Here is a 20,368-nt window from a genome sequence, read left to right as displayed (position 1 = left end):
CCGAATTATCTTATTTAATACCTTTGAACGAAGATCTTGGAAACCCATTCAGCGATAAGAAAACAAATAATTTAAACCCATTGTGGAGACCCAAGATGTACTGATTCCATCACTGATTATAACTCAATTAACTTTTCAATGAATAACCCACTCTGATTAAAACAACTGAGTCGATTTTATCTATCAGATAATAACATTTCAGAATAATCCAATCTTCTTGTTGTCAAAACAATCCAGATATACCATATATCATAATCCTCTCGGAACACCAATCGAAAATTTCCACAAATAGCATTTAACTCAAACGGATTTTGAAATTCCATTATTGACTTGTTGACATAATTTCAGAATTACCTGAGAAGTGAAAACCAAAATACAAGTTTGAGCTTAATCTTCCTCCATCTACACTTTTGCCGATGTCAACCCCTTTCACGAAAATTAGAAAGGAATTATATATAATAAAAATATTTCAATCATTAACATCGAAGCTTTAAACTATACCGAAGCCACAACCATCAGATAGATTAAAAACCATAATGCCATAATAGAACTGACGTTCCAACCATATAGATAGAACAATACTTCAACATCAATAATGCACTCCATGTAGTCTAACTATCTCTGAAATGTATAACTCGGCCAACTTGTCAAGTGAATAATCCATACGGATTGGGATAAAATGAGCCGACTTAGTTAGCTTATCAATCACAACCCATACTGCATCTTTCTTTTTCAGTGTTAACGGCAATCCTGTCACAAAATCCATAGTAACTCTGTCCCATTTCCATTCCGGAACTAGCACAGGTTGCAATAATCCTGAGGGTACCTGATGTTCGGCCTTTACCTATTGACAAATCAAGCATCTAGAAACAAACTCTGAAATATCTCTTTTCATTCCTACCCACCAATACAATTTCTTCAAATCATTATACATTTTTGTACTGCCTGGATGAATAGATAAAGAACTGTTATGTGCTTCTTGTAAAATCTTTCGAATAAGCTCATCATTCTTTGGTACACAAATTCTGTCTCTAAACATCAAACAACCATCAGAACCAATCCAGAAATCTGATTCTATGCCTGACTCACATTGAACTCTTTTAGCTTGTAACTCATTATCATCTTTCTGAGCTTCACAAATCTCTTCAAGAAATACCGGTTTAGCTCTAAATTCAGCTAAAATAGAACTATCATCTAACATGGCTAAATTGGTATTCAAAGCTTGCAATGTAAATAAAAGTTTCCTGCTTAAAGCGTCAGCAACTACATTTGCCTTACCTGGGTGATAATCAACCACTAACTCATAATCTTTAAGCAATTCTAACCATCTTCTTTGCCTCAAATTCAAATCTTTTTGAGTCATCAAGTATTTCAAGCTTTTATGATCGGTAAATATCCGGCACCTTTCACCATACCAAGAATCACATCAAACTCATCAAATGGCAATAGCATGAGATCGGCCGGAAAACAGTAGCCTCTAATCATTAAAGGACAATTTCTACATACTTTATCTACTAATACATGCTTGCCTAATGGATTCAATACTTTAATCACAAATTTTGTAGATTCTATAGGCATACTTATACTAGGCATCAATTTCATACAAACATAAGAATGAGTCGAACCCGGATCAATCAGAGCAATGACATTAATATCATGTAGAGAAAATGTACCCGTAATCACATCGGGGGAGGATGCCTCTTCGCGTGCACGAATAGCATAAGTCCTTGCAGGGGCTCTAACATCTGGTCTCACAATTGAATCTCCAGAGGTACCTCTGTTACTTGCTCCTACTCCTAGTTGCCTCGGTGATCTGCCTCTAGTAGGAGCATTTCCGGATCTAGCACTCTGTGTTACCTCTCGGCTAGCCACTTCTGGACATTCTCGTACAAAATGATCTGGAGCACCACATTTATAGCAAACATTTTCGCCTGCCCGACAAGGACCATAATGAAGTCTACCACACCGTGGACACCCTGATCTACCCTGTCTGACATTACCTACACTCGTAGTCGATGTGGTCTGAGCCTTCGAATCCTTAAATTTGCTACCTCTATTCTGACTAGATTGCCCTGCCGAAAAGCTAAATCTGGTAGAAAACTCTTTGGGCCTCTTGGATGTAGCCTGAAATGATCTGCTCATCTGTCTCTTCTTTGTATCTTGTGTCTCTGTCTCAACTTTGCCTTTTCTTTTTAATAGCTCCTCTGCCTTACAGGCTCTCTCAACTAAAATAACGAACTCTTTTATTTCTAGGACACCCACTGACAGTCGGATATCATCATTTAACCCATCCTCAAACCTTTTACACATGATAGCCTCTGTGGACACACATTCTTGAGCATATTTACTGAGCCTGACAAATTCACGCTCATAATCGGTCACCGTCCTATTGCTTTGTTTCAATTCCAGGAATTCCTTTCTTTTCTGGTCAATAAACCTCTGACTGATGTACTTTTTACGAAATTCTTCCTGAAAGAAATCCCAAGTGACCCTCTCTTTCGGTACAACTGATACAAGTGTCTTCCACCAGTAGTAGGCTGAGTCTCTAAGAAGTGATACTACACATTTCATACACTCCTCGGGTGTACAAGATAATTCGTCAAAGACTCTGATAGTATTCTCTAACCAAAATTCTGCTCTTTCTGCATCATCATCTTTTGTTGCTCGGAACTCTTCTGCCCCTTGTTTCCTGATTCTATCAACTGGTGGCTTTTCTCTTACCACTGTACCTGTGACTGGGGAAGCTTGAGCTGCATGGGTAGCCTGAGAATCATGAGGGGCTGGAGGTCTAACTGCCGGATTCGTACGAACGAACTCGGCAAACAAATCATTCAAAGCTCGGAAGAGAGCTTCTCGAGTCACTCCTCCCTGATCAACTATTACTGGCCTATTCTCAGATGGCGCTGCCCCTTCTGTGGAAGCAGGCGCATTACTTTCTACATCATCATCACCAGCTCGCCCGGGATCCATTACTATAAAATAAAATGTTTATTAAAAAAATTGTCAGGAGTCGTCACACTATCAAATACAAGTATGGCATGTATAGCTAGACTTTTCTCACACTAACTGTTCCGAGAACCGACTAAACCTACTCTGATACCAATAAAATGTAACACCCCTTACCCGAGACCGTTTCCGGAGTCGAGCACGAGGCATTACTTAGCTTATCTTACCAATTCGGAGCATAAAAACTAGGTTTAAAAATTTATTTCATTATTCGCAGCAAATCTGTCCAATCGCGCAGCAGTTACTAAATTAATTATAACTTGAGCTACAGAACTCGAAATTTAATTCCGTAAATTTTCCCTGAAACTAGACTCATATATCTACTCACCATAAAATTTTTAGAATTTTTGGTTCAGCAAATTAGTACAGTTTATTAGTTAAAGTCTCCCCTGTTTCACCACCTGACTGCCCTGACCTCTAGTCACTAAAAATAAGTTTTCTCACTGTAGGATTTTCATATGAAGTTCTTACTTGTTTCTACAGAAATAGACTCATTAAGGAATCTAAGCATGTAAATTTCAACTCATAACCATTTTTGTACAATTTGTAATTATTTTCTAAACTCGAACAGGGGACTCCAAAAACAGTTCTGACCCTATCTTACTAAAATTCACATATCTTAAAATATAAATTTCCTTTTTCTACACCGTTATTTTTCCATGAAAATAGACTCAACAAGATTTAATTCCATATATCATTCACCCTCTAATTCATTTTATACTATCTTGGGTGATTTTTCAAATTCACGTCACTGTGCTGCCTGAATTCTGTTTCTTTGCAAAATTTTATCCTTTCATGATATCCATGCATAATTTATCACCTAATCTTTCATAACAACAAACACCTTCATCCTTAATCATTTTAATAACCATACATCATCAACTACTTACACATCACTCATTGTTCATATTATACCAAAAGTAGCTAAGTTTCTATACATGCCATACACAAAACAAAACGTCTAATTATACCGAGTTATTTCTTTGATAGTGTGATCGGCCTCCGACGTTTCCTTCGATCCCCAAGTGGCTAGATAAGTACTTGATACAAAATGTGACTAAACTTTACAATTTAGTCCTTTACTTTTTCTTTTTCCCGATCTACTCCCGAATTTCGTTCTTCTTGATCAATTGAGCTTGGAACCTTAAACCTTAAATTTCCCTTTTTCTTTTTCTTTCTTTCTTTCTTTCTTTCCTTCCTTCTCTGCCCGTTTGGCTCTCTGTTTCTTTCTCTGTTTCGTCTCTTCTATTCTTTCTTTTGTTTTATGTATATATAATATAATATATATATTAATGATAATATAATATAAAAACATAATCATTACTATAATATAATATTTTTTTAACACATAAAATCTCAGATTTTTATACTTATGCCGCCTCAACTTTGGAAAAAGGCATAATTGCCTATTTGGTCCTTTTAACTTTTCTTTAATCTATAATTAAACTTTTATCCTTATTGCAATTTAATCCTTTTTCATAATTAACTATCGAAACATTAAAATTTCTTAACGAAACTTTAATATTATCCTATTGACACTCCGTAAATATTTATAAAATATTTACGGCTCAGTTTATAATATCGAGGTCTCGATACCTCGTTTTCGACCCAATTTACCTAATAATTTCTTTTAAATCACAAAATTCACTAATTCAAAATATTTCTAACTTCTTCATCGAATTTAGTGATCTCAAATCACTGTTCTGACACTACTGAAAATTGGGCTGTTACAACTCTCCCCCCCTTAAAAAAAATTTCGTCCTCGAAATTTCTCACCTGATACAAGCTATTAAGTCAAATCTTTCTTCACCCCTTTCAATCGAAGTCCATAAAAATTAATCATAACTCATATCACTTCCGAACTCATACCAAAACTCATTTTAGAAATTGATACTATGCCTGAACTTAACTGAGCAGCTCTGATGTTTTCTTGCCATCACTTTTTACTAGTAGTATGACTACCAACAATGTCCAGTAATTGTCTGTCGAAACATAACTGAGAAACCCGAATTATCTTATTTAATACCTTTGAACGAAGATCTTGGAAACCCATTCAGCGATAAGAAAACAAATAATTTAAACCCATTGTGGAGACCCAAGATGTACTGATTCCATCACTGATTATAACTCAATTAACTTTTCAATGAATAACCCACTCTGATTAAAACAACTGAGTCGATTTTATCTATCAGATAATAACATTTCAGAATAATCCAATCTTCTTGTTGTCAAAACAATCCAGATATACCATATATCATAATCCTCTCGGAACACCAATCGAAAATTTCCACAAATAGCATTTAACTCAAACGGATTTTGAAATTCCATTATTGACTTGTTGACATAATTTCAGAATTACCTGAGAAGTGAAAACCAAATACAAGTTTGAGCTTAATCTTCCTCCATCTACACTTTTGCCGATGTCAACCCCTTTCACGAAATTAGAAAGGAATTATATATAATAAAAATATTTCAATCATTAACATCGAAGCTTTAAACTATACCGAAGCCACAACCATCAGATAGATTAAAAACCATAATGCCATAATAGAACTGACGTTCCAACCATATAGATAGAACAATACTTCAACATCAATAATGCACTCCATGTAGTCTAACTATCTCTGAAATGTATAACTCGGCCAACTTGTCAAGTGAATAATCCATACGGATTGGGATAAAATGAGCCGACTTAGTTAGCTTATCAATCACAACCCATACTGCATCTTTCTTTTTCAGTGTTAACGGCAATCCTGTCACAAATCCATAGTAACTCTGTCCCATTTCCATTCCGGAACTAGCACAGGTTGCAATAATCCTGAGGGTACCTGATGTTCGGCCTTTACCTATTGACAAATCAAGCATCTAGAAACAAACTCTGAAATATCTCTTTTCATTCCTACCCACCAATACAATTTCTTCAAATCATTATACATTTTTGTACTGCCTGGATGAATAGATAAAGAACTGTTATGTGCTTCTTGTAAAATCTTTCGAATAAGCTCATCATTCTTTGGTACACAAATTCTGTCTCTAAACATCAAACAACCATCAGAACCAATCCAGAAATCTGATTCTATGCCTGACTCACATTGAACTCTTTTAGCTTGTAACTCATTATCATCTTTCTGAGCTTCACAAATCTCTTCAAGAAATACCGGTTTAGCTCTAAATTCAGCTAAAATAGAACTATCATCTAACATGGCTAAATTGGTATTCAAAGCTTGCAATGTAAATAAAAGTTTCCTGCTTAAAGCGTCAGCAACTACATTTGCCTTACCTGGGTGATAATCAACCACTAACTCATAATCTTTAAGCAATTCTAACCATCTTCTTTGCCTCAAATTCAAATCTTTTTGAGTCATCAAGTATTTCAAGCTTTTATGATCGGTAAATATCCGGCACCTTTCACCATACCAAGAATCACATCAAACTCATCAAATGGCAATAGCATGAGATCGGCCGGAAAACAGTAGCCTCTAATTATTAAAGGACAATTTCTACATACTTTATCTACTAATACATGCTTGCCTAATGGATTCAATACTTTAATCACAAATTTTGTAGATTCTATAGGCATACTTATACTAGGCATCAATTTCATACAAACATAAGAATGAGTCGAACCCGGATCAATCAGAGCAATGACATTAATATCATGTAGAGAAAATGTACCCGTAATCACATCGGGGGAGGATGCCTCTTCGCGTGCACGAATAGCATAAGTCCTTGCAGGGGCTCTAACATCTGGTCTCACAATTGAATCTCCAGAGGTACCTCTGTTACTTGCTCCTACTCCTAGTTGCCTCGGTGATCTGCCTCTAGTAGGAGCATTTCCGGATCTAGCACTCTGTGTTACCTCTCGGCTAGCCACTTCTGGACATTCTCGTACAAAATGATCTGGAGCACCACATTTATAGCAAACATTTTCGCCTGCCCGACAAGGACCATAATGAAGTCTACCACACCGTGGACACCCTGATCTACCCTGTCTGACATTACCTACACTCGTAGTCGATGTGGTCTGAGCCTTCGGATCCTTAAATTTGCTACCTCTATTCTGACTAGATTGCCCTGCCGAAAAGCTAAATCTGGTAGAAAACTCTTTGGGCCTCTTGGATGTAGCCTGAAATGATCTGCTCATCTGTCTCTTCTTTGTATCTTGTGTCTCTGTCTCAACTTTGCCTTTTCTTTTTAATAGCTCCTCTGCCTTACAGGCTCTCTCAACTAAAATAACGAACTCTTTTATTTCTAGGACACCCACTGACAGTCGGATATCATCATTTAACCCATCCTCAAACCTTTTACACATGATAGCCTCTGTGGACACACATTCTTGAGCATATTTACTGAGCCTGACAAATTCACGCTCATAATCGGTCACCGTCCTATTGCTTTGTTTCAATTCCAGGAATTCCTTTCTTTTCTGGTCAATAAACCTCTGACTGATGTACTTTTACGAAATTCTTCCTGAAAGAAATCCCAAGTGACCCTCTCTTTCGGTACAACTGATACAAGTGTCTTCCACCAATAGTAGGCTGAGTCTCTAAGAAGTGATACTACACATTTCATACACTCCTCGGGTGTACAAGATAATTCGTCAAAGACTCTGATAGTATTCTCTAACCAAAATTCTGCTCTTTCTGCATCATCATCTTTTGTTGCTCGGAACTCTTCTGCCCCTTGTTTCCTGATTCTATCAACTGGTGGCTTTTCTCTTACCACTGTACCTGTGACTGGGGAAGCTTGAGCTGCATGGGTAGCCTGAGAATCATGAGGGGCTGGAGGTCTAACTGCCGGATTCGTACGAACGAACTCGGCAAACAAATCATTCAAAGCTCGGAAGAGAGCTTCTCGAGTCACTCCTCCCTGATCAACTATTACTGGCCTATTCTCAGATGGCGCTGCCCCTTCTGTGGAAGCAGGCGCATTACTTTCTACATCATCATCACCAGCTCGCCCGGGATCCATTACTATAAAATAAAATGTTTATTAAAAAAAATTGTCAGGAGTCGTCACACTATCAAAATACAAGTATGGCATGTATAGCTAGACTTTTTCTCACACTAACTGTTCCGAGAACCGACTAAACCTGCTCTGATACCAATAAAATGTAACACCCCTTACCCGAGACCGTTTCCGGAGTCGAGCACGAGGCATTACTTAGCTTATCTTACCAATTCGGAGCATAAAAACTAGGTTTAAAAATTTATTTCATTATTCGCAGCAAATCTGTCCAATCGCGCAGCAGTTACTAAATTAATTATAACTTGAGCTACAGAACTCGAAATTTAATTCCGTAAATTTTCCCTGAAACTAGACTCATATATCTACTCACCATAAAATTTTTAGAATTTTTGGTTCAGCAAATTAGTACAGTTTATTAGTTAAAGTCTCCCCTGTTTCACCACCTGACTGCCCTGACCTCTAGTCACTAAAAATAAGTTTTCTCACTGTAGGATTTTCATATGAAGTTCTTACTTGTTTCTACAGAAATAGACTCATTAAGGAATCTAAGCATGTAAATTTCAACTCATAACCATTTTTGTACAATTTGTAATTATTTTCTAAACTCAGAACAGGGGACTCCAAAAACAGTTCTGACCCTATCTTACTAAAATTCACATATCTTAAATATAAATTTCCTTTTTCTACACCGTTATTTTTCCATGAAATAGACTCAACAAGATTTAATTCCATATATCATTCACCCTCTAATTCATTTTATACTATCTTGGGTGATTTTTCAAATTCACGTCACTGTGCTGCCTGAATTCTGTTTCTTTGCAAAATTTTATCCTTTCATGATATCCATGCATAATTTATCACCTAATCTTTCATAACAACAAACACCTTCATCCTTAATCATTTTAATAACCATACATCATCAACTACTTACACATCACTCATTGTTCATATTATACCAAAAGTAGCTAAGTTTCTATACATGCCATACACAAAACAAAACGTCTAATTATACCGAGTTATTTCTTTGATAGTGTGATCGGCCTCCGACGTTTCCTTCGATCCCCAAGTGGCTAGATAAGTACTTGATACAAAATGTGACTAAACTTTACAATTTAGTCCTTTACTTTTTCTTTTCCCCGATCTACTCCCGAATTTCGTTCTTCTTGATCAATTGAGCTTGGAACCTTAAAACCTTAAATTTCCCTTTTTCTTTTTCTTTCTTTCTTTCTTTCTTTCCTTCCTTCTCTGCCCGTTTGGCTCTCTGTTTCTTTCTCTGTTTCGTCTCTTCTATTCTTTCTTTTGTTTTATGTATATATATAATATAATATAATATATTAATGATAATATAATATAAAAACATAATCATTACTATAATATAATATTTTTTTAACACATAAAAATCTCAGATTTTTATACTTATGCCGCCTCAACTTTGGAAAAAGGCATAATTGCCTATTTGGTCCTTTTAACTTTTCTTTAATCTATAATTAAACTTTTATCCCTATTGCAATTTAATCCTTTTTCATAATTAACTATCGAAACATTAAAATTTCTTAACGAAACTTTAATATTATCCTATTGACACTCCGTAAATATTTATAAAAATATTTACGGCTCAGTTTATAATATCGAGGTCTCGATACCTCGTTTTCGACCCAATTTACCTAATAATTTCTTTTAAATCACAAAATTCACTAATTCAAAAATATTTCTAACTTCTTCATCGAATTTAGTGATCTCAAATCACTGTTCTGACACTACTGAAAATTGGGCTGTTACAGTATCCCTGTCACACGGTCTGGATCCTCCCACATGGCCATGTGGTCCTGTTTTTGCTAAATGATTCATTTTAGTCCCTGGTTGATTTCTGGCATGTTTAAGCTTCCATAGGGGTGTTTGGATCACAAATTTTGCTTACAGTAGGTGTTGTACTGTTAGAATACTTTATTTACTAATGTTCGTAAGTTTTATACTGTTATTCGAATTGGTTGTAAGTATGATAATGTTATGGGGACTTTGGTATCTATAAATGCGTTAGTCATTACGATTAGGAAACTATGCGTACTGACTCTATTATTTTATAATTGATTATATGAATGTCTAATATTGTCTTTGCATGTCTGAACTGTTTGACCATATGTAATAGATTATGGAAATTGAGATTAGGAATATAAGTATTTGTAATTCTATATATTCGAATTGCTGGAATCTGTATGTATTTGCATTTTGGGTTGGGATTTGATTTTGGAGACGAAGGAATTTTGATTTGGCAGTTTAACTGCGTTATTTTATCCAGCGGTAAAATCGCAACATTTGTTAGCCAGCTTGACAGCATAACAATAACGAGGCATATGACCTCTTCGTGGCGTGTATTGGTTGGACAGGTCCACCATAACATGATAGTGGTGTGTAAAGGATGGAAGGGTTTAGAAAAACCCTATATTTTGTGTGTAACAGTTGGTTGGAGATGGTATGTAGAGGTCTGATAAAGGGGGTTTGGGGTGGGTGCATTTGATTATGAATCGCACTTGTGTTTTGCTCTGTTGTTGAGTAAATACTCCTCATATAACTATTTGGTTCAAATTGATATAGTTGTTGTGTGTTTGAGAAATTTTATGTGTATATGTTCTGCTTAACTGTTAATATAACACCCATAATCGCTTTTGTCTCTAGATTAGGGTGATTGCGTACCACTGTACATTTCTTAACATTCAATAACAATAGTACCTAGTTCCCTAGAATAATTAAAAATACTTATTTTTTAAAAATAATTCAGATCAAGGTAAACATACACTTGTGGACCCTAAATCAGGCTTACAATACATTAAAATTATTTTTGGGACAATATGAGACCAATTTGAAACAAATAAGAATATTCATGGAAATTTTGTAAATTTTTAAAACACAGCTCACACGGCTGTGCGACATGATCCAGACCGTGTGGTGCCGGGTACGGTCGTATCGCTACCCTTGCACCAAATTATGTACCTTTCGAAATGATGCCACACAGTTGTGTCGTTAGCTGTGTGCTAGCCCATGTGAGAACTGCAACTAAACACGCTCAGGGCTCACGCCAGTGTGAGACACACAATAGAGTGACAGCTCGTGTCCCAGACCGTGTGTACCCAAAATTTACCTAAATCATGTTCCTTTCTTCACCCATACGACTAAGTACTTAAATATATTCAAACATACAATCCTATATGACATTAAATACCTTCAACTCCTGTAAACACAATCAATCTAAATGCCTAACTAATGTGTCATCATTAACAGCACAATATTTCATAACAATTCACTTCCATAGTTGTATATACAAGTCACAACTTACACATCAAAATCTTACCTCCATTTCATTTCATACCATAACTCAACATAGTATCATTGTATTTCATGCTAGACCAACAACTCAACTTAGGTGAAATATGCATATTTTCATAGTTATTCAAATACAACATTACAAGCTCAAGTGTAAACTTGCACAAAATCAAGAACTAATACCACATCTCAAAAAAGGGTCCTATTACATGTCATATTAGCCATACAAAATTAAATCTACCAAGGATTCCTGGATAGTGTGATTTCTTGTGTTGATCCGATCTTTCGAGTCCACAAAAAAATAATCTACGAAAATAAACCAAATACAGGTTATCAAATCAAATGTAAATAATAATTTAAATACGTAAAGTTTAGTAAGTTCGTCGATTGAATGTTAATGTTTATCAAATCAAACGTAAATAATAATGTAAATAAAGATTAATGATTAGAGTTCCTACCAGTCACAACTTCCATCAAATGAATAATACTCGGAACATTATTTCAATGCTCGTGTCCAATCATCAGTACAGAAAATCTTATTGAGTATAATCAGTGGATAATGCTCGTTTGAGCACGCATTCATTATAATCAATGGATATTTCTCGTTTGAGTAACTATTCAGTAAAATCAGTAGATATTGCTTGTTTGAGCAACTATTTAGTAGAATCAGTAGACATTACTTGTTTGAGCACATTCAGTAGGACTAGTAGATATTGCTCGTTGACCACTTTCAGTAGAATTAGTAGATATTGCTCGTTTGAGCACTTCAGTAGAATTAGTAGACATTGCTCGTTTGAGCACATTTAGTAGGATAGTAGATATTGCTTGTTGAGCACTTTCAGTAGGACCAATAGATATTGCTCGTTGAGCACTTCCAATAGAACTAGTAGATATTGCTCGTTTTAGCACTTTCAGTAGAATCAGTAGACATTGCTCGTTGAGCACTTTTAGTAGGATCAGTAGATGCTCGTTTGAGCACTTTCAGTAAAATAAGTAGACATTGCTCGTTTGAGCACATTCAGTAGGATCAATAGATATTGCTTATTTGAGCACTTTCAGTAGTATCAGTAGGTATTGCTTGTTTGAGCACTTTCAGTAGAACCAATAGGCATTGCTCATTTGAGCTCATTCAGTAGGATCAGTAGATATTGCTTATTGAGCACTTTCAATAGTATCAGTAGATATTGCTTGTTGAGCACTTCAATAGAATCAGTATTCCATTTTTTTCCTTTTTCAAGATCTTACCATTATACAATATAACATTTAAGAAAATTATATTAACAAAGAATACACAAATCATTAGAAGTATAAATAAACGTATGAACTTATAGGATTGATTTGCAATAACGACTTAGCGTATCTCAGTTAGTGATCAACGTTATTCAAATCATTATTTCCATTTCAATTACACACACAAATATAATTCAACACTATGCAATTAGGTTTAAATAATACATTTATAAATTTACTAAAATTAAACCGAACGGACTTAATTGACTAAATTGCAACAATGAAAAAGTACAAGGACTATTCGGTAATTTTATCTTTTCCTTAGTTTTCCACTTGTTCTTGATCAAATTAAAGAACCTTAGCTTGGCCGAAGCTTGTTCTTCTCTTCTATGGTGTATTCGATTCTCCACCAAGAAGAAGAAAGGAAATTCATGGTATTATTCTTTATTTCTTTAATTTTTAACTTACTTTTTAACTTTTTACAAAATTAACCTTTTAATAAAACTTATAAAATTACTAAATCATGTCCATAAATGTCCATAATATATAAATATGGTATAATTACCATCTAAGGAAGGTCTAATTCCACAATTGGTCCTTCAATTCTTTTTAAATTCCAACTAAACAAACTTAATTTTAATTTAGCCCTAAACTAATCAGGACTAAAAGAGAAAATAGCCCAAAATTTAGTGGATTAATCATATCCACCACCGCTTCGACTTTTTGACCATGGTTTAATTACCATTTTGGTCCTTTACTATTTTAAATTTATAGCAATTAACTCTTACCTCTTTTACAATTAATCCTTTTACCGTAATTAAGCAATAAATAATAAAAATTATCAGACCAAACTTCAATTCACATATAATACGACTCTGTAAATATTTAAGGCTTTAAATTACAGAAACAAGGTCCTAATACTTGTTTTCAATAACCACTTGCCTTTTAAATCGAACCACTTATACTAACTTTTAATTTAATTAGTTAAATCCTCAATCAAAATTCATTATAAAAATTATTATTGACTCCGTATAATTTAATATTAATTATACGAACTTACTCGTCGGACTTGTGATCCCGAACTACTATTTTGACATTACTGGAAAATGGGTTGTTACAGTTAAGGGTTATAAATATGTGATATGTCAATCTTATATGATTCTGTCAATGTTTCGATTTAGTTATTTTGTAATTATTTAGTGAACTGATTGAATCTGTTTAATTATGCTTGGTTAGACTCATACTGAGCTTTTGTAGCTCATGCCCTTAGTTTCTTTCTTTTCAAGTAACCCTTGGAATTAGGAGTTGGACTCGACAAACTAGAGGTCTCAGAGTGTCTCATTTTGGTTTGTTTAAATTATGTTTTTATAAGTTATAATAAAATATTTTATTTCGGACTGTGGTGTGGATTTGTGGACTTCCGTAAAACTTTGGCATTTTAGTCGACTTATTTTGTGAACTACTCGGATCGTCATAAGTTTTCGAAATATGAACTCTTCCTTTGAAATTGGTCAGATTCTGACGTTAAATTTATGATTTACGATCAAAGAAAAAGAATGTTTTGTATGTTAAACACATTCATTCATTAAATGGGGAATTGGTTTCAAGTAGATTTTAAGCCAAAATCTTTTTCTAACATTTACAAACCATTTTGGTAAAGTTTGTTTTTTTTTCAGTAGGTTGCAAGAGAAAGTGACTTTCAAAATTTTTGAACCTAGTTTTAGGGTGTTACAGTCATGGTAAGTAAGTTCTAATAAAGAGTACATGTTATATCGTGAAATGACAAAGTAGTTAATCAAAGTATTAGTGAATTTTATAAATATTGAATAATTTCTTTTATTATAATGATAAATTCATGAATATAACAGTTGAATTATTATTGTGGAATAAACCAAGCAATGGTAATGTTTGAATTTATGTGTATTTACTAAGCTTTTACAAGCTTAACATGTTATTTTCAAGGCATATGGGAAAGATCGGATTGAATCTCTCGTTCAAAGTAGCGACCTCGCACATCTTATCACATCATCAAGGCTTGGCAGAAAGCGAGTATGAAATAAATTTTATGGTATAGAGTATGACATGTGTATAGAAGAATTAATGAAGTAAGAAAGAAAGTGTCTAGTTGTTCTAATATTTGAGTTTAATGTGTTTTGAACGGTAAACATGAGGTATTACATAGTTTATGAACTTTGATTATTGTTTGGAATGATTGTGGACAGTTTTGATACGGTTTGAAGGTGTTTCAAACAAATTTTTGAGTCCACTATCCCAAGTTTCGAGACATACGAAATGTGTCGAGGGACTCAAGAACTTCAAAGTAAAAAGCTACAACATCAAGGTCATGTCTCAAGACATATAGACCTAGAGCGAATTTGATATGGAATTAAACTCTATTTTTAATCTAACTAAGTTCTACAAAGGGTAATGTAACCTTGATAAATGTCCAAACTATAAGCAATTTGATATAGAAGGAAATATTCAGTACTAAATGTAACATTTATTACTAAAGTTTCTCAGGTAAGGTAAGGGGTGTTACATATTATTATCTTTTTCTTCGTTTATTGACTTCTATCAAATAATTTTTTATTAACTCATTCATTACTTTATTTTTTATTTTATTTTTGACTTTATTCTTCCAAACATTGTATAACTTCAATTTTATTGATTAATTCATTTTATTTTAAAGGGTATCGAAGAGTTGTTCCAAAGTGAAGATCTAATCATGGCTCTATTTTCACCAAAATAAAGAAAAGAATAAACCATAACTAAATGTGCAGGGTCAAGACATTCCAGAATATTCAAAGTTGATTTTAAATGAAATTGTTGTATTTTAATTTTTGTATTTATTTACACATTTAAATAAATTAATAAAATTTAATCTTGATAGAGATTGTTGGATTATTGTTGGGTTTAGCTACATTTCATTTTTGTTGTGGTAATTCATTCAATTACCAACTTTTGTAATTATATGATGTACATTATATTTTCAAATTTATGGATAGGCGTCCCGCTTCTCTAAAATGAAAATTTTTTATTTAAATTTTTAAATTTTAATTAGTAATTAATTAAATTTTAATCCTTTAAATAATAAAATTTGATTTAATACCTTAACAGTTATAAAGATATAGACTATTAAAATAATAAATTATATTTTATTATTATAAAAATACAATTTATTTCTCTCACCTCAATTAATTTCTTACTTCGCCCCTGTTAATGGATAGCTCTAGGGTGTATTTAGATGAGAGATTTCTTGGAGGTATTTCATTTGTATCAAGCTTTTCAAATTCAAAATTGAATTGACTTATTAGGATAAATATATTTAAATTTTAAATTTTTTGAGTACTTTAAGAGAGGGTTTTATTAGCTCAATTTCCTTTCAAATTTGACCTAAAATGGTGGGTTTTTTTTAATTTCTCATATTTTTATTTGATTTAATACACATGGTCCTGCTATAATATAAGAACTTAAAGTTCAAAATAATTTTATTTAATTCTAATATATATTTTAATTTTATTCTTTTAAAACCATTTATAAATTAACAAATACAATCATATTCATATTGAATTTCTTATATTATTTATTTAATATAATTATTCTTCTTTTCTAATTAATTTTTAATTTAAAATTTCATAACCTAATTTTCTTAAATTTCAATACAAATGCATTTGAATTGATGGATTCTAAAATACTAACATTTTAAAAATCTCAAAATTTTAAATTTCATCGTCCAAACAAACTCTAAGTATATAAATTGCTAATTTTGGTAATATTATTCTTACCTTAATTAATTATATATATTATAGATAATTTTTTTAAAAAACTAATGATTTAAAGATAAATTAAATCATTGACCAATGATGTATTTTTAAATATATATATAATTTTTAGTGGTGTCACGGGATAAATTGCGGCACCAACTGAAGTGTGATTATATAAAACGTTCAAGAACTTAATGAAGCAATTACCCTTTTTAAATTGGCTGAAAAGTTGTGCCCATGGTGAAATGTTTCAACTTTGGTTTATTTGCATGTTAGGTCTGTCCCTTTTAAAATTAAATTTAAATAGCCATTAAATATTATAAGAATAATAAAATAAACCCTTATCAATTTTATTTTTTAAAAACAATAAGCTTAAAAATTATATAAAATTCTTATTTAAATTACCCAAATATATCTCTCAAAAAATTTCCTTAAATTTATCTAAATTCAAATATTTCATTCCGTTAGGGATGTAAGGTATGTTTTGCCGGTTCAAGAAAAAATAATCATATATAGAAAGTAAATTCATCTAACGCTCTGTGAAAAGTAGTATTTGTTCACCAATTCAATGAATAGTTAAGTCAATTCGTTCACGTACAATTATATGCTTGTTCACGAAAGTGTTATGTATCTATTTTTTAAAAGGACATCTCTTTCAACAATATATAAAGGACTTTGGTATTAAGGTTATGACCACGGTTCTTAAAAATCAACTAGAATTCTTATTACTTTTTTATTATATTTCAGTATTTACTGTCGTTTGTAAACATGGAAAACCAAGAGCAAGGCAAACAAAGCTTTTCAAAGCACTTGACTCAAAGCGAAGTGAAAGATCGCATCATATTCTTCTCTTACACTGATGTTGCCCGTTCTTTGAGTTTCAAGAAGGTCGTCTATTTTTCATGGATGTTACAGATAGCCTAGGAAAAGCATGGACATTTATAGGTACATTTTATGCGAACCCAGAAGTTGGTAAGTATGTATCAATAAAATGGCCACAATTTTCAAGTGAGAAAGGGTTGAAAGCTAACGACGAAGTTATATTTACGGAAAACCCCAACGTGAAGGTGAAGCACCTTGGAAGAAATTCAATGTTGTAATCAAGAGAAAAATCAGATTGTTGGGCAAGACATTTGGGGAGAGCTTAAGGTATAATTTTGAAATAAAAATTTATGCGTTTTAGTATACCAATATTTCATAATATTTGAAAAAACTCATAGTTGTTGATTTTAATTATTCACAGTAAATTTTTTATTCTATATTTTCATGGGTGAGTAATTTATATTGCAATAAACTAGGCATTAGCATTTGTAAAATATTTGGTGAAAAGTGTTCCTCTCCTTATTTAAAGAAAATATTTTTAATTATTTTTAATACTCTATTTGTGATTTCATATAAATATCTCAATCTTAAAACAAAACCAAAAATTTATTATGCAGTATTTTGAGTTTTAAAATTCGAATTGGAACAAAACTAATATAAACTGAATCGTTCAAACGGTATATTTTATATTAAGTAGAATTTAATATAAATTTAATCGGTTTGAACGATAATTATTTCGAGATTATTGTAAATACTATATTAGAACATAACAATAATGACGCTTTGGCCGAGTGGTTAAGGCGTGTGCCTGCTAAGTACATGGGGTTTCCCCGCGAGAGTTCGAATCTCTCAGGCGTCGTTTTTGTTTCCTTTCATCATATTGTTTTATTTAAACTCCTTAATTGACTTTTTTAGAAAAGAACCCACAATGCGTGCAAACATACAATACAATACATATAAAGAAAAAAAATTAGTACATTGCATTCTTATTGTATCTTTTTGCTTATAAATGTGAACAATAATATGTTAACATGTTCAAAGAAGGTCTACCAATTTTCTTTCTATTTGTTGTTTTATGATCAATTACAGTAAGCAAGTAAGGTGTAGGATCGTCGTACTCCCATCTATTAGCTTTACTTTGTTCTAATGAAAAAAAAAACGAAAAATGAATCAATTTTTTTTAGCTTCGTTCTCCTCCTCTTCTTCATAATTGGAAATGGACTTCATTTCAAGATTCCAACTAATATCATCATATATAAAACAACTGCATACATTATTTATAATTATAATTATAGTTAAATATAAAGCATAAATTATAAAAGTACATGTTGCCATAGACCTTTAAAGACAACTTAATGACACGAAATTGCAACAGCAATGCAGTGAAATTGACAAATCTATAGATACATAATCTCCAATATTAAATACATATAATCTATCTTCCAGATATCATGTCATCGATTTTCCTTTCCCAAGTTGCATCTTTTAATCCAACCAATTGCACGCATTGACACATTGTGATCTCCTGGCTTCAGATATATCACACAGTACAACCCCTTTCTCCCATGCTTCTTCAACCTACTACCAATAATAATTGTATATCAAGAGTTAATAGCATGCAATGCACCAAACAGTTGATATAATAAGTATTTGCTTCCAATTATAACAATAAGTCCTTCAGAATATGATAAAGATATTGAAATTAATAATAAAGTTCTTAGCCAACGTTACTTTGGTGATCCAACTATGCTAGGCAAGCGGAGTGCAGGTTCTTCGTATTCATCCCATCCAGTGGCTTGAATTTTCTCCAACGGAATCAAAACCAATCCATTTCTTAACATTGTGTTTCTCTCCATCCTCATCATTGGTAAGTGACTTTATTCCAAGCAAAGTTTGGATCAATTTCAGAATTCCAATCTACATCTTCGATATACAATCTGCTGCATTATTGGCAACTATTTCGCAAGGAAACATGATAAATTTCCCCAAATCTTTGTTTCGTTCCTGAAAGGCTGTTAAACCAGCAAATCATCCATTCGAATACTTTGTCGTGTTCATACAAATTCTTCTTTAATTCACAATCTTTCCATGGATTGCACCACTTCGATGCAAATGTTTTCTCCATGTAGGCAATGGTTCAGGTTTAGGATCAGTAGTCTTTGTCTGGAGTAACTTAGTTGACGATTATTCCTCTTTGACAATATAACCTCTCGTTGACAATATGACATTTTTCTGTTTGAAAAAAAAAGAAAATTAAAATAAGAAAGATGAATATAATGTTAGTAAAATATGATTGACTTTGAAAGTGTAGAATATTTTCTTAAAACTTCAAATTCCAAGTAAAATTGTGAAAATGACGAATAGAAAAATCATTTATATAAAGACCAAATAGATGTATCTTTCCGTAAAATATAATATATCTTTTAACAAGATACTCGTTCATAGGGTTGTATTGTTTTATAAATTAACTTTGTATAAGATTACGTCTTTGTATGATAATCTTACGTACAAAGTTATGTCTATACAATATTATTATTCACTAATTAATAAATGTAATATATTTTATTTTTCTAGATAAGTAAAATTCAAAAATTATAAACTGTTTTTATTTTCTTTTCATCATATTTACATTTTCAGATGTCACATTATATAATCAGTTTGGTAAATAAATAAATAAATTTTATTATGATTTATAATAAATATATTATGGTTAGTTTAGTTGGATTTTGAAAAGAAAAGAAAAACATTTATTATGGAGTATTTGAGTTTTTAAAATTCGAATAGGAACAAAACTTAATATAAATATACTGTTTGAACGATCAGTTTTTTTTTTATGAAAGTAAATTTTAATATATAATATTCAAAATCATTTGAAAACTTGAGTATAGAATATAATCAAACCGAATTTGATCTGTTTCAACGATAGTTATTTTAATGTTATGTATAAATATTATATTGGAAGGACGCAGTAACGACGCTTTGGCCGAGTGGTTAAGGCGTGTGCCTGCTAAGTACATGGGGTTCCCCGCGAGAGTTCGAATCTCTCAGGCGTCGTCTCTCTTTCCTTTTTTTTCCCGTTGATTGAGAAATTCAAATGCTTCTATGATGGGTCCAGAAGCGAAAAACAAAGGTTTTGGGCAAGTTTAAAATTGAACCAAATATAATATAATTTTTTACTAAAAATAAAACCAGGTAAGCGAGACAAAAGGACAGCCTAATTCAATACAGAAGGATTATAATCGAAAGTTCCTTCATAGATG

General features: G+C 32.5%; 2 non-coding genes across 2 annotated transcripts; both read left to right on the top strand.

Annotated features, from left to right (window-relative positions):
- The first annotated feature begins 17,885 nt into the window (after positions 1 to 17,885).
- Positions 17,886 to 17,967, top strand: TRNAS-GCU (transfer RNA serine (anticodon GCU)). The gene has a single exon. It is a non-coding gene; the product is annotated as a tRNA-Ser (tRNA).
- A 2,114-nt stretch (positions 17,968 to 20,081) lies between these two features.
- On the top strand, positions 20,082 to 20,162 carry TRNAS-GCU (transfer RNA serine (anticodon GCU)). The gene has a single exon. It is a non-coding gene; the product is annotated as a tRNA-Ser (tRNA).
- Positions 20,163 to 20,368: the final 206 nt, after the last annotated feature.

Source organism: Gossypium hirsutum, unplaced genomic scaffold (assembly GCF_007990345.1).
Source record: "Gossypium hirsutum isolate 1008001.06 unplaced genomic scaffold, Gossypium_hirsutum_v2.1 scaffold_139, whole genome shotgun sequence".
NCBI classification, from domain to species: domain Eukaryota; kingdom Viridiplantae; phylum Streptophyta; class Magnoliopsida; order Malvales; family Malvaceae; genus Gossypium; species Gossypium hirsutum.
This window is presented reverse-complemented; position numbering and strand designations above follow the sequence as displayed.